At 36.1% G+C, this 12,216-nt stretch overlaps 1 non-coding gene across 1 annotated transcript; it reads right to left on the minus strand.

Moving 5' to 3' along the window:
* Positions 1–9,617: 9,617 nt before the first annotated feature.
* TRNAF-AAA (transfer RNA phenylalanine (anticodon AAA)) lies at positions 9,618–9,700 on the minus strand. Its single transcript has one exon. It is a non-coding gene; the product is annotated as a tRNA-Phe (tRNA).
* Positions 9,701–12,216: the final 2,516 nt, after the last annotated feature.

Genomic DNA, 12,216 nt, shown 5'->3' on the forward strand with positions numbered 1-12,216 from the left:
AAAGTAAAGAGCCATAATATATCCTGAAATGACCCGAAATAAATTCGTATAAAAAGTCAAACTTAATATGAACGCAAATTCCTATGATCGAATAAATGAAATATAAAACAAATATCAATTAAATGAATAATTAAATCAAAAATAAGTGTAAGAGATGCTGCTTTGTATGAATAGATGGAACCTATAAGGTCCAAGCATTATAATGAAAAGTCATGTCTTATCATAAATAAGACCTTGACCACCTGCCTTTTTATGCCTTCTACTAGCCAAGGGTCGAAACGGCTTCAGTGCCAGACTGAAAATATAATATTCAATCCATATAATTAAAAGCCTCCCCATCCTCCCCGTGCAAAAAATATTAGTAAAAAGGTATTGCACAAAACTACGGATGATCTAAAATTTTGACAAAATGTTTAAATTTTTTAATTTTGAAAATGTTTGTTGCATTCAAATATTTTTGGTAAAAAAATAACAATCCAGCAATGGAAAACTCTACAAGCACTTCGACGATTAACCTTCAATGAAACTCTTTCAATAAATGCGACTAAAAAAACAACACATTTTCCAATAAGCTATTCAACGAAAAGTAGAGAGCCATAATATAACCTGAAATGACCCAAAATAAAGCCATATAAAAAGTCAAACTTGATATGAACATAAATTGATATGATCAAATAAATGAAATATAAAAGACGGAACCCATAAGGTCCAAGCATTAAAACAAAAAGTCAGGTCTTATCACAAATAAGACCTTGACCGCCTGCCTTCTTAACCCATCAAAAGCCGGAGCGTCCTTTGTGTATGTATTTACCATAACAAATCAACCATGAATCATAAATCTGATAAGCCTTGAATTTGTATCAAAGATTTTTTTTTCTTTTCATCAAATTTGACTAAAAATCACAAGGGCGGATCCAGGATTTTTTTTCGGGGGGGGGGGGGGTACTAATTTTTTACTCAGTTTTCGACTAATTTTACTGATTTTTACCTAGGTTTTACTAATTTTCGACTTATTCTCGACTCGGTCAAAAATTTCGGGGGGGGGGGTTCAAACCGGGTACCCCTCCCCCTGGATACGGCCTTGCAAAACCATGTTAAATAAACTGATAAATGATTTATATTTTCGTTACCCATTATATTGTTTTAAAAATAAATATAGAAATACAAGCAAAAACGATGTCTCAGGTTCAGACCAAAGAATGATTAAAATGTCTTCAGCTGCTAATTCTTCTTTTCTTTGTTTTTTTTTGTGGTTTGTGTTATTTGGGTTCAAAATCTGCCTCTTACCGCTATATAGCCCAACGTCTTCATAGCTGTTCCAGTAAATATTTGTTCTCTGGGCTCTAGAGTCCTGAGAAGGTGCGAATAAACAATTTCTGGTAAAAGACTGTTCTTCCAGAATCTTAAATGGCTCGGGACTAATCGGGCCCAATGCTCTCTATTGCGTTCAACTATAAAGACTTCCGAATCCTTCTCGTTATTATAGACAAGCAGGCAACATTTTTCTTGATTGGAAATTTAGAGCTATCTTTGAACTTGGCTATAATACTTGTGAGTGGCTTTGAGCTTAATATCTAAGACGATACTCGGCACAAAGAAGTCTTTGACAAGGCCTTTCGTACGAGCTGCATCAGTTATAGTTTTGTTCTCTGGAATATTGTGGACAGTCTTAACCTCTATTGGTAGTAGAGATGGGGGTCCGACTCCCACCCCTCACCCCTGCTGCCATCTACAATTTAGTCTAATGCTGACAGTTTCCGAGAACTTGATTGCGTAATCGATTGGGAATTTGGAACACCTGTGCTGTCGACCTCAATTCACCTATCGTTAATCAATAATTCTCCTTAGAAACAACAAATTAATTTCCCCTTTCTTGACAGATCAATCAATCAATGACATCATCTGTCAGACTTTAAAAATTTTCGCCTAGAAACATTTCTCCAGGAATAGATCCAAATCATTAATGTCTTTGCCTCGGGAACAGTTCTACTGGTCGAACTCCAAAGGATATTAATAACCAAAGGCCACGGAAACAATTAGGCAAGAAACATCTTAGCGATGAATTGTTTTAGCGCGCGAAAAGGTTTCATATTAATTTGAAGTGCGTTAGCGCAGAGATGCCAATAACAAAGGAACACGCTGAATTTACGTTTAGGGATAATTTGGGCGAAACCGTTTTAGACAGGTTATGGAACTATTTCGGCGAAACAGATAGAGACATTTTAAAAGAAGATTTTTGAAGAGATTTTAGAAGAGAATTTAATGGTGAAACTCTGTGGTCGTTATAATACACAAGTTTCATTTGAACAGTGTTGTGAGGTCCTCTAACCCAACCCCAAAGGGTTCCAATCCTCCTATCCCAACCCCGAAGGAAGCCCCCGGTCCCCAACTGCCCCCCAAGCTCCCAAAGGCCCTACCTGTGCCCCAAAGGCCCTCACTGTGCCCCCGGACCCTCAAAGGCCCCCCAAGCTCCCAAAGGGCCACCGGCAGCCCAAAGGCCCACCCAGACCCCCAAAAGCCATCCTCGGGCCCCCCAAAGGCCCATCGAGCTCCCAAAAGACAAACGGGGTCCCAAAGGCCCTCCACCAGACGCCAAATGTCCCCCAGGCACCCAAAGGCCCGCCCTGTGCCCCCAAAGGCCCTCCCTGTGCCCCAAAGGCCCTCCCTGTGCCCCAAAGGCCCCCCCCCGGCCCCCAAAGGTCCCCCGGACCATAGAAGCGCCGCGGGGATGCGCCGTGGGCCAGGAAAGCGCCGCAGGATGTGCCGCAGGGATGCGCCGCGGGTCAGGAAAGTGCCGCAGGGTATGCTGCGAAGGGAGGATCCACGGTAACGCGCCACAGGATTCGCCGCAGGGATGCGCCGCAAAACAAACGAGCGGACAAAGTGAACCTTTAGAAATGGTACCCTTACCCCGCACTCCACAGAACCCACACGATCCTTTTCAGGGCCTAACAGGTCCCCCGGGCTTTCAAAGGGTACCACGGCCCCCAAGGTTACAACCGACCTCACCCCCTCCTCACCTGCTTCACCCCCCTACCAAGGGCTCCCCCCCGCACACCCCCGGTCTCCCAAGGTCCCCTGGGCTCCCAAAATACCACTCAATCCTTAAGGGCCTCCGGATCCCCAAACGCCCTCCCTGGGCCCCAAAGGTCCTCCCCCGGTCCCCATACATGCACACAAAAACTTACATACACAAACACACACAAAACTTACACACACACACACACACACAAACTTAAACACACACACACAAAAACTTACACACACACACACAAAAACATACACACACACGACAAAACTAACACACACAAACAACATAACTGACACACACACACACAAAAACTTACACATGCACACGAAAACTTACATGCACACAAAAACTTAAATGAACACAAAAACTTACACACACACACACAAAAAACTTACACACACACACACACACACTAAAACACACACACACACGCCATAAAAAACACACACAAACAAACTTACACACACACACACACACACAAAAACTAAAAAAAGAAAACAAAAAAAACTCACACAGAAACACTGAAAAAAAAAAACACACAAACACACACACACAAAAAAACAAAAATAACACAAACAAAAGAAAACTTAAACACACACGAAAAAACAAACACAAACAAAAACTAACGCACAAACCCAAACACACACACACACAAACAAAAAAACACACACACACACACACAAAAAACTTACACACACAAAAACATACACACACACACACACACACACACACACAAACTTACAAACACACACACAAAAAACTTACAACAACAACAAACATATAAGACAAACAAATAAATACACACGCACACACAAAAACTGACACAAACACGAAAAAAATTACATTCAAACAAAAAATTAAATGAAAACAAAAACTTACACACACACACAAAAACTTAAACAAAAGTAAAAAAAATTAAATAAAAACTCAAAAACGTAAACACAAACACAAAAGAAAAATTTAACGCAAACTCCAAAACATACACACACATACAAAAACAAACACACACACACACGCAAAAACTTACACACACAAACACACACACAAAAAATAACACCTTAAAAAGAAAAAAAAAATGCATTAAAATTATTACCAGAACACAAAAACTTACACACACACACACACATAAAACTTACACACACGAAATAATACACTAACTCGCCAAAAATTACACACACACACACAAAAACTTACACACACACACACACACACACACAAAAACTTACACATGCACACAAAAAACTCACACACACACACACAAAAACAAACACACACACACACACACACACACAAATAAAAAAATACACAATCTACAAATAACAAAACAAAACACCCACAAAAAAACACAATGAATCAAAAAATAATAAACTCAAAAACTCACACAAAAACTCACACACAAACAATAAAACTTACACACACACACACGAAAACTTAAACACATACGCCAAAACTTACACACACAAAAACTTACACGCAAACAGACACACACAAAAACTGACAAAATAACAATAAAAATTACAATCAAACAAAACCTTACATTCACAAAAAAAATTACATACCCACAAACAAACAAAAACATAAAACAAAAACAAAAGCGATAAAACAAAAAAACACGTAAAAACATACAAAAACAAAAAAACTTAAACAAAAAAACACACACACACACAAAAACTTACACATGAACACAAAAAAACTCACACACACACGCACAAAAACTTACACACACAAACACTCACAAAACTCACACACACACACACACACGCCAAAACTTACACACACAAAAACTAACACTTTCACACTAAAACTTACACACACACACACGAAAACATACACACACACACAAAAAATTACACAAACACACACACACTCAAAAACTTACACACACACACACACACAAAAAAACTCACACATGCACACGAAAACTAACATGCACACCAAAACTTACAAGCACACAAAAACTAACACACACACAAAACTTACACACACACACACACACACGAAAACTCACACACACACACACCAAAACTTGCACACACACAAAAACTAACACACACACACAAAGACACAAAAAATTAAACATTAACAAAAGAAAAAATCACACACACCCTCTCAAAAACTTTCACACACACACACACACACACACACACACACGAAAACTTACACACACATACCAAAACTTACACACACAAAAACTTACACACACACCCACAACCAAAAAACAAAAAAAATTAAACAAAGAAAAAACAACTAATAACCACAAACACAATAACACAAACACAAACACAAACACAAAATAACAAACAAAAACAAAAACTAAACTAAACACGAACAATAAAATACACACAAAAAAATAAAAACAAACAAAAAAACAAACAAACACACTAAAAAAATTAAAAGCACACAGAAACTTACATGCACAAAAAAACTTACACACACACAAAAACTAACACAAACGCACAAAAAATTACACACACACACAAAAACTAATACACACACACAATAAAACTTACACACACAAACGCCCAAACTAACACCCACACACACACACACAAGTAAAAACAAACTAACACAAGAACACAAAAACTCTCAAACACATGCACAAAAACTTACACACACACACACACAATAACACCAACCAAAACAAAAAATACCAAACAAACAATAACTCTAAATCAACATAAAAAACAAAAAAAAACAGAACCCATCACTCAAACAAAAACATAACTTACAAGCACACGCACGAAAAATCACTCCAACCCTCAAAACCTTAACCACACACAAATTAACACACAAACAAACACAAAAAAAAACTTACACAAGCACAATAAAAATTACAAGCACACAAAAAATTACACACACACACACACAAAACTTACACACACACACACACGAAAACTCACACACACACGCCAAAACTTACACACACACAAAAAAATAAACACACACACACACATACACAAAAACTTACACATGAACACAAAAAAACTTACACACACACGCGAAAAAAATTACACACACACACACACACACGAAAACTAACACACACACGCCAAAACTTAAACACACAAACACAAAATAACACAAGCACACTAACACTAACACCCACACACACTCAAAATTACAAACACACTAAAAAAATTACACAAACACACACACCAACAAAAACTTACACACACACACACACAAAATCTTACACACTCACAAGAAAAAATAAAATCACAAAAAAAATAAAATTCAAAAAAAAAATTACACAAAAACACACACACACAAAACAAGCACACACACACACACACACACACCACAACTCACACACACACACGCCAAAAATTACACACACACAAAAACTTACACACACACACATACACAAAAACATACACATTAACACAAAAAAAACTCACACACACACGCAAAAAAACTTGCACACACACACACACACACACACACACTAAAACTTACACACACATACAAAAACTAAAACAAACAAAAAATAAAACAAACCCAAAAAAAACATTAATTAAAAAAACACAAAAAACACTAATTAAAGAGAAAACAATTACACACAAACACACTCAAACACACACACATAAACAAACACACAAAAAACTTATCTAAAAACACAAAAGCAAATACACAAAAAAACTTACACACACACACACAAAAACTTACACCCACACGCAAAAACTTACATGCACTCAAAAACTTACATTCACACAAAAACTTACACACAAAATATATATTAAAAACTCGAACAAAAAATAAAACACACAAACAAAAAATTATACAAACACACACGAAAACTCACACACACACACGCCAAAACTTAAAAACAAAATAAAACTCACAAACACACACACACACACACACACAAAAACTAACACAACAACACGAAAACATACTATCAAACCAAAAAATATAGACAAACACACGAAAAATTACCCACACAAGTCAACACTTACACACACAAAAGCTTAGACACACAAAAACTAACACACACACACACACACACAAACTAACACCCACACGCAAAAACATAAACACACACACACACAAAACTTACACGCACACACACACACAAAAACTAACACAACCTCGCAAAAAATTACACACACACACACAAAAACTTAAACACACAAAAGAACACATAAGAACACACAAAAAATATAAAACACTCGCTAACAATTACACACACACACACACACAAAAACTTACACACACACACACGAAAACTTACGCACACACACTAAAACTTACACACACACACGCCAAAACTTACACACACACAAAAACTTACACACGCACACACACACAAAAAAACTTACACATGCACACGAAAACTTACATGCACATAAAAACTTACATGCACACAAAAACTTACACACACGCGCAAAAACTTACACGCACACACATAAACTTACACACACACAAAAAAACTTACACACACACAAAAAATCTAACACACACACACACACACACACACAAAAACTTACACACACACCCAAAAACTTACACACACACACAAAAACTAACACAAGCACACGAAAACTTAAAATCACACACAAACTTACACACACACACACACACAAACGCACACATACACACATACACAACAAAACTAACACAAACACAGTCTAAGACACACACAAACACAAATACACACACACACACAAAAACTTACACCCACATTCAAAAACTTACATGCACACAAAAACTTACATACACACAAAAACAGACACACACAAAAACTAACACACACACACAAAAACTTACACACACACACAAAAACTTACACACACACACACGAAAACTAAATCTAAGTGTTAGAGTGATAATATTGTTAATGGCTTGTTAATGGTTATGGTTAGATTAAGTATGGTTAGATTAAGGTAATGGTTATGGTTAGATAAAATTCTTAATGGTTAGATTAAGTTAGGTTAGGTTAAGTTAGGTTAGGCTAGGTTAGCCTACGGTCGCGGGAGGACGGCGGGGCTAAGAGGCGAAACGCTCGGTATCTCACCGAACTTAATGTTACCTAACCTAACCTAATCATACACCTAACATTTTGCCTGTCTCTCACCTAACCTAAGCTAACCTAAGTGAAGTGTACGTGGGCTAACCTAACTTAACCTAACTGAATCTACCCTACCCTAACCCTACGCTAAGGAAACGTTTTGTTTAAATAAAAAATATACCTCATGATAATTTAACCTAACCTAAAATAAAAATTTAGAAATATTTATATTTATTTATTAATATTTATTTATACCTAAACTAACCTTTTGTTTTGGAGGTTAGATGAACGAGTTTGAACGATTGTCTTTAATAATAGAACGAGTCCCTCATTTTCTAATTTAAAAATTTTAGGGGTAAATCCATAAGACAAAGGAGCTAAAATTTAATTTAAAATTAGAATAGAACCTAAAATTTTTCATCTCTTTGAGAAAAAAACAGAACTAAAGCGGAACCTTTTTATTTTATTGGAAAAATTATAAGATAAATTTGAAATTCTTGTGTCTTTGAGAAATTAAGAACCGAAGTGTGAGCTTTTTTCATTTTCATTCACGTAACCTCGTCCAAATTGACCTCAAAAATTAAATAAAGCTATGTCGAATGTGCATATTTCATTCAACATATTAGAGACGGTGCTGGAGGGTGACATTCCTGTCCAAATTTGGAGGATGTTTCCCCATTTTTCGGTAATCACGCCGATTTTCTCAATCCCTTTTCTCAAGGTCATAGCTTTTGACTGACAACACTAACATCAAAACTTAAACGGTCAGAAATAAAGGCTGTTTCTAAAGATTTAGAATAAGAAAAAAATGTCAGGTGTGGGACTCGAACCCATGACCCCATATGGGGACCAGATCTTAAGTCTAGCGCCTTAACCACTCGGCCAACCTGACTTGTAAGCAATTCTTGATCATATTCATATTTTAATTTAGTTTCATTGGTAAAGTTCAGAATTGAGCTAACTTTTTTCTCTTCTTTAAGAAAATTCAGAACCTCGTCTAATTTAACCTTTAAAAATGAAATAAAGCTATGTCGACTTTGCATATTTTATTCAACATATCCGACAGAGCGCTGGAGTGGTGCATTCCTGTCGACTTTTGGAGGATGTTTCCCCATTTTTCGATAATCAGGCAATTTTCTCAAGCTCTTTTCTCAAGGTCATAGCTTTTGACTGACAACACTAACATCAAAACTTAAACGGTCAGAAATAGAGGCCGTTTCTAAAGATTTAGAATAAAAAAAAAAATTTCAGGTGTGGGACTCGAACCCACGACCCCATATGGGGACCAGATCCTAAGTCTAGCGCCTTAACCACTCGGCCAACCCGACTTGTAAACAATTCTTGATCATATTCATATTGTAATTCAGTTTCATTGGTAAAGTTCAGAATTGAGCTAACTTTTTTCTCTTCTATACGAAAATTCAGAAGAGAATTTGAACATTTTACACTTTTCTATTTTTTTTTTATTTAATCTATTAACGACCCTAACAATCTAGGTTCTGCATAAATTATTTTACAGAAGTTATTTAGTGAAATTACAAGACATGATGAAATAAAAAAAGTAAATAAGAAAAAATTTATCTGATGTTGGTTTCGAACCCACGACCCCATATGGGGACCAGATCTTTAGTCTAGCGCCTTAACCACTCGGCCAACCTGACTTGTAAACAATTCCTGATCTTATTCATATTGTAATTCAGTTTCTTTGGTAAAGTTCAGAATTGAGCTAACTTTTTTCTCTTCTTTATTAAAATTCAGAACCTCGTCTAAATTATCCGAAAATAACTTATGGAGTTACCATACGAAGGTCAAAACTATAGCTCGTGAGGGGATCGAACCCTCGACCTTCGCGTTATTAGCATGACGCTCTAACCAACTGAGCTAACAAGCCATTAAAAATATTATCACTCTAACACTTAGATTTTGTTTTCGTGTGTGTGTGTGTGTGTAAGTTTTTGTGTGTGTGTGTGTGTAAGTTTTTGTGCGTGTATGTATGTTTTTGTGTGCATGTAAGTTTTTGTGTGCATGTATGTTTTTGTGTGCTTGTAAGTTTTTGCGTGTGTGTGTATGTTTTGTGTGTGTGTGTGTGTGTGTGTAAGTTTTTGTGTGTCTAAGCTTTTGTGTGTGTAAGTTTTGTCGTGTATGTGTGTTAGTTTTCGTGTGTGTGTGTGTGTGTGTGTGTAAGTTTTTGTGTGCTTGTAAGTTTTCGTGTGCTTTTGTGTGTGTATGTGTTCGTGTTGTGTTTGTTTTTGTGTGTGTGTAAGTATTTGTGTGTGTGTGTGTGTGTATGTGTGTAAGTTTTTGTGAGTGTGTGTAATTTTTTGTGTGTGTGTGTGTAAGTTTTTGTGTGTGAGTGTAAGTTTTCAAGCGTGTGTGTAATTTTTAGTGTTAATGTAAGTTTTTTAGTGCATGTAAGTTTTAGTGTGAATGTGTTATTTTGTTTTTGTGGGTGTGTTTGTGTGTTTATGTTTTTGTGTGTGTGTATGTTTTGGCGAGTGTGTGTGTAATTTTTAGGTTGTTCTAGTTAGTTTTCGTGTGTGTGTGTGTGTAATTTTTTGTGCGTGTTTGTGTATGTTTGTGTGAGTGTGTGTTTGTGTGTTTTTCAGATTTATTGTTAGTTTGTGTGTTTATTTGTTTGTGTGTGTGTGTGTAATTGTGAGAACGTGTTTTATTTTTTGTTTGTGTGTGTTTGTGTTTTTTTTTGTGTGTGTGTACGTTTTTGTTTGTGTGTGTGTAATTTTGTTCGTGAGTGATAAAGTGTTCTGGGGTGAGTGTCTTGTTGAGTGTGTGTTTCTATGCTAGTTTGTGTGTTTTTTTTTTCGTGTTTGTGCATGTTTTCGTGTGTGTGTGTTTAATTTGTTGTGTGGTTGTCAGTTTTCGTGTGCATGTGTAAGTTTTTGTGTGTATGTGTGTGTGTGTGTGTGTGTGAGTTTTTGTGTGTGTGTGTAAGTTTTGGCGTGTGTGTGTAAGTTTTCGTGTGTGTGTGTGTAATTGTGGTTGTTGGTTTTTAAGTGAGGTCGTGGATTTTTATTAGTTTTTGTGGGTTAAATTGTGTGATTTGAGTAATTGTTTTGGTTGATTGTTAGTGTGCTCGTTTGGGTCTATGTTTTTGTGTGTGTGTGTATGTTTTTGTGTGTCTTATCATGATATTTATTTGAAAAGTTTAAATTTGTGGTTATGATTTTTGTGTGTGTGTGTGTGTGTGTGTGTAAGTTTTTGTGTGTGTAAGTTTTTGTGTGTGTGTGTGTGTTAGTTTTGTTGTGTGTTTGTTTTTTTTTGTTTGTGTAGTTTTGTGTGTGTAAGTTTTGGTATGTGTGTGTATGTTTTCGTGTGTGTGTGTGTTTTTTATGTGTGTGTGTGTGTGTGTGTTAGTTTTTGTGAGTGTGTGTGTAAGTTTTTTTTTTGTTTTTTTTTTAGTTTTTTTGTGTGTGTTTGTGTGTGTATGTTTTTGTGTGTGTGTAAGTTTTGGTGTGTGTGTTTGTGTGTGTTTTCGTTTGTGTTTGTGTGTTTGTATGTTTTGTGTGTGTGTGTGTGTGTTTTTTTTTTTTTGTGAATTTTATTTTTTTTGTGATTGTAATTTTTCTTGTGCATGTGCAAGTTTTTGTGTGTGTGTGTGTGTTTTGTAGTTTGTTTTTGTTTGTGTGTGTGTAAGTTTTGGTGTGTGTGTGTTAGTTTTCGTGTGTGTGTGTGTAAGTGTTAGTGTCGATGTGTAAGTTTTTTTGTGTGTGAGTTTTGTGGTGTGTGTGTAAGTTTTCGTGTGTGTGTGTGTAAGTTTTGTGTGTTTGTTTGTTTTTATTTTTTTGTGCGTGTGGGAGTTTTTTTGTGTTCTTTCTTATGTTTTTGTGTGTGTGTGTGTGTGTGTGTGTGTATTTGTTTGTGTGTGTGTAATTATTTGAGTGTGTTTGTGAGAGTACGTGTGTGTGTGTGTGTATGTTTTGTGTGTGTGTGTGTATTAGTTTTTTTTCATTTAATTTAGTTTTTTCTTTTAATTTTTCGTGTGAATGTGAAATTTTTGTGTGTGTGTGTGTTTGTGTTTTTTTTGGTGTGTGTAAGTTTTTGCGTGGGTGTGTATTTTTTCTTGTTTTATTTTTTTTTTTTTGTGTGTGTGTGTGTTTGTGTGTGTGCAAATTTTTGTGAGTGTGTGTGTGAGTTTTTTTGTGTTCATGTGTAAGTTTTT

Source organism: Artemia sp. Qi Xiang Cuo, chromosome 14 (assembly GCF_049724085.1).
Source record: "Artemia sp. Qi Xiang Cuo chromosome 14, ASM4972408v1, whole genome shotgun sequence".
Lineage (NCBI taxonomy): Eukaryota > Metazoa > Arthropoda > Branchiopoda > Anostraca > Artemiidae > Artemia > Artemia sp. Qi Xiang Cuo.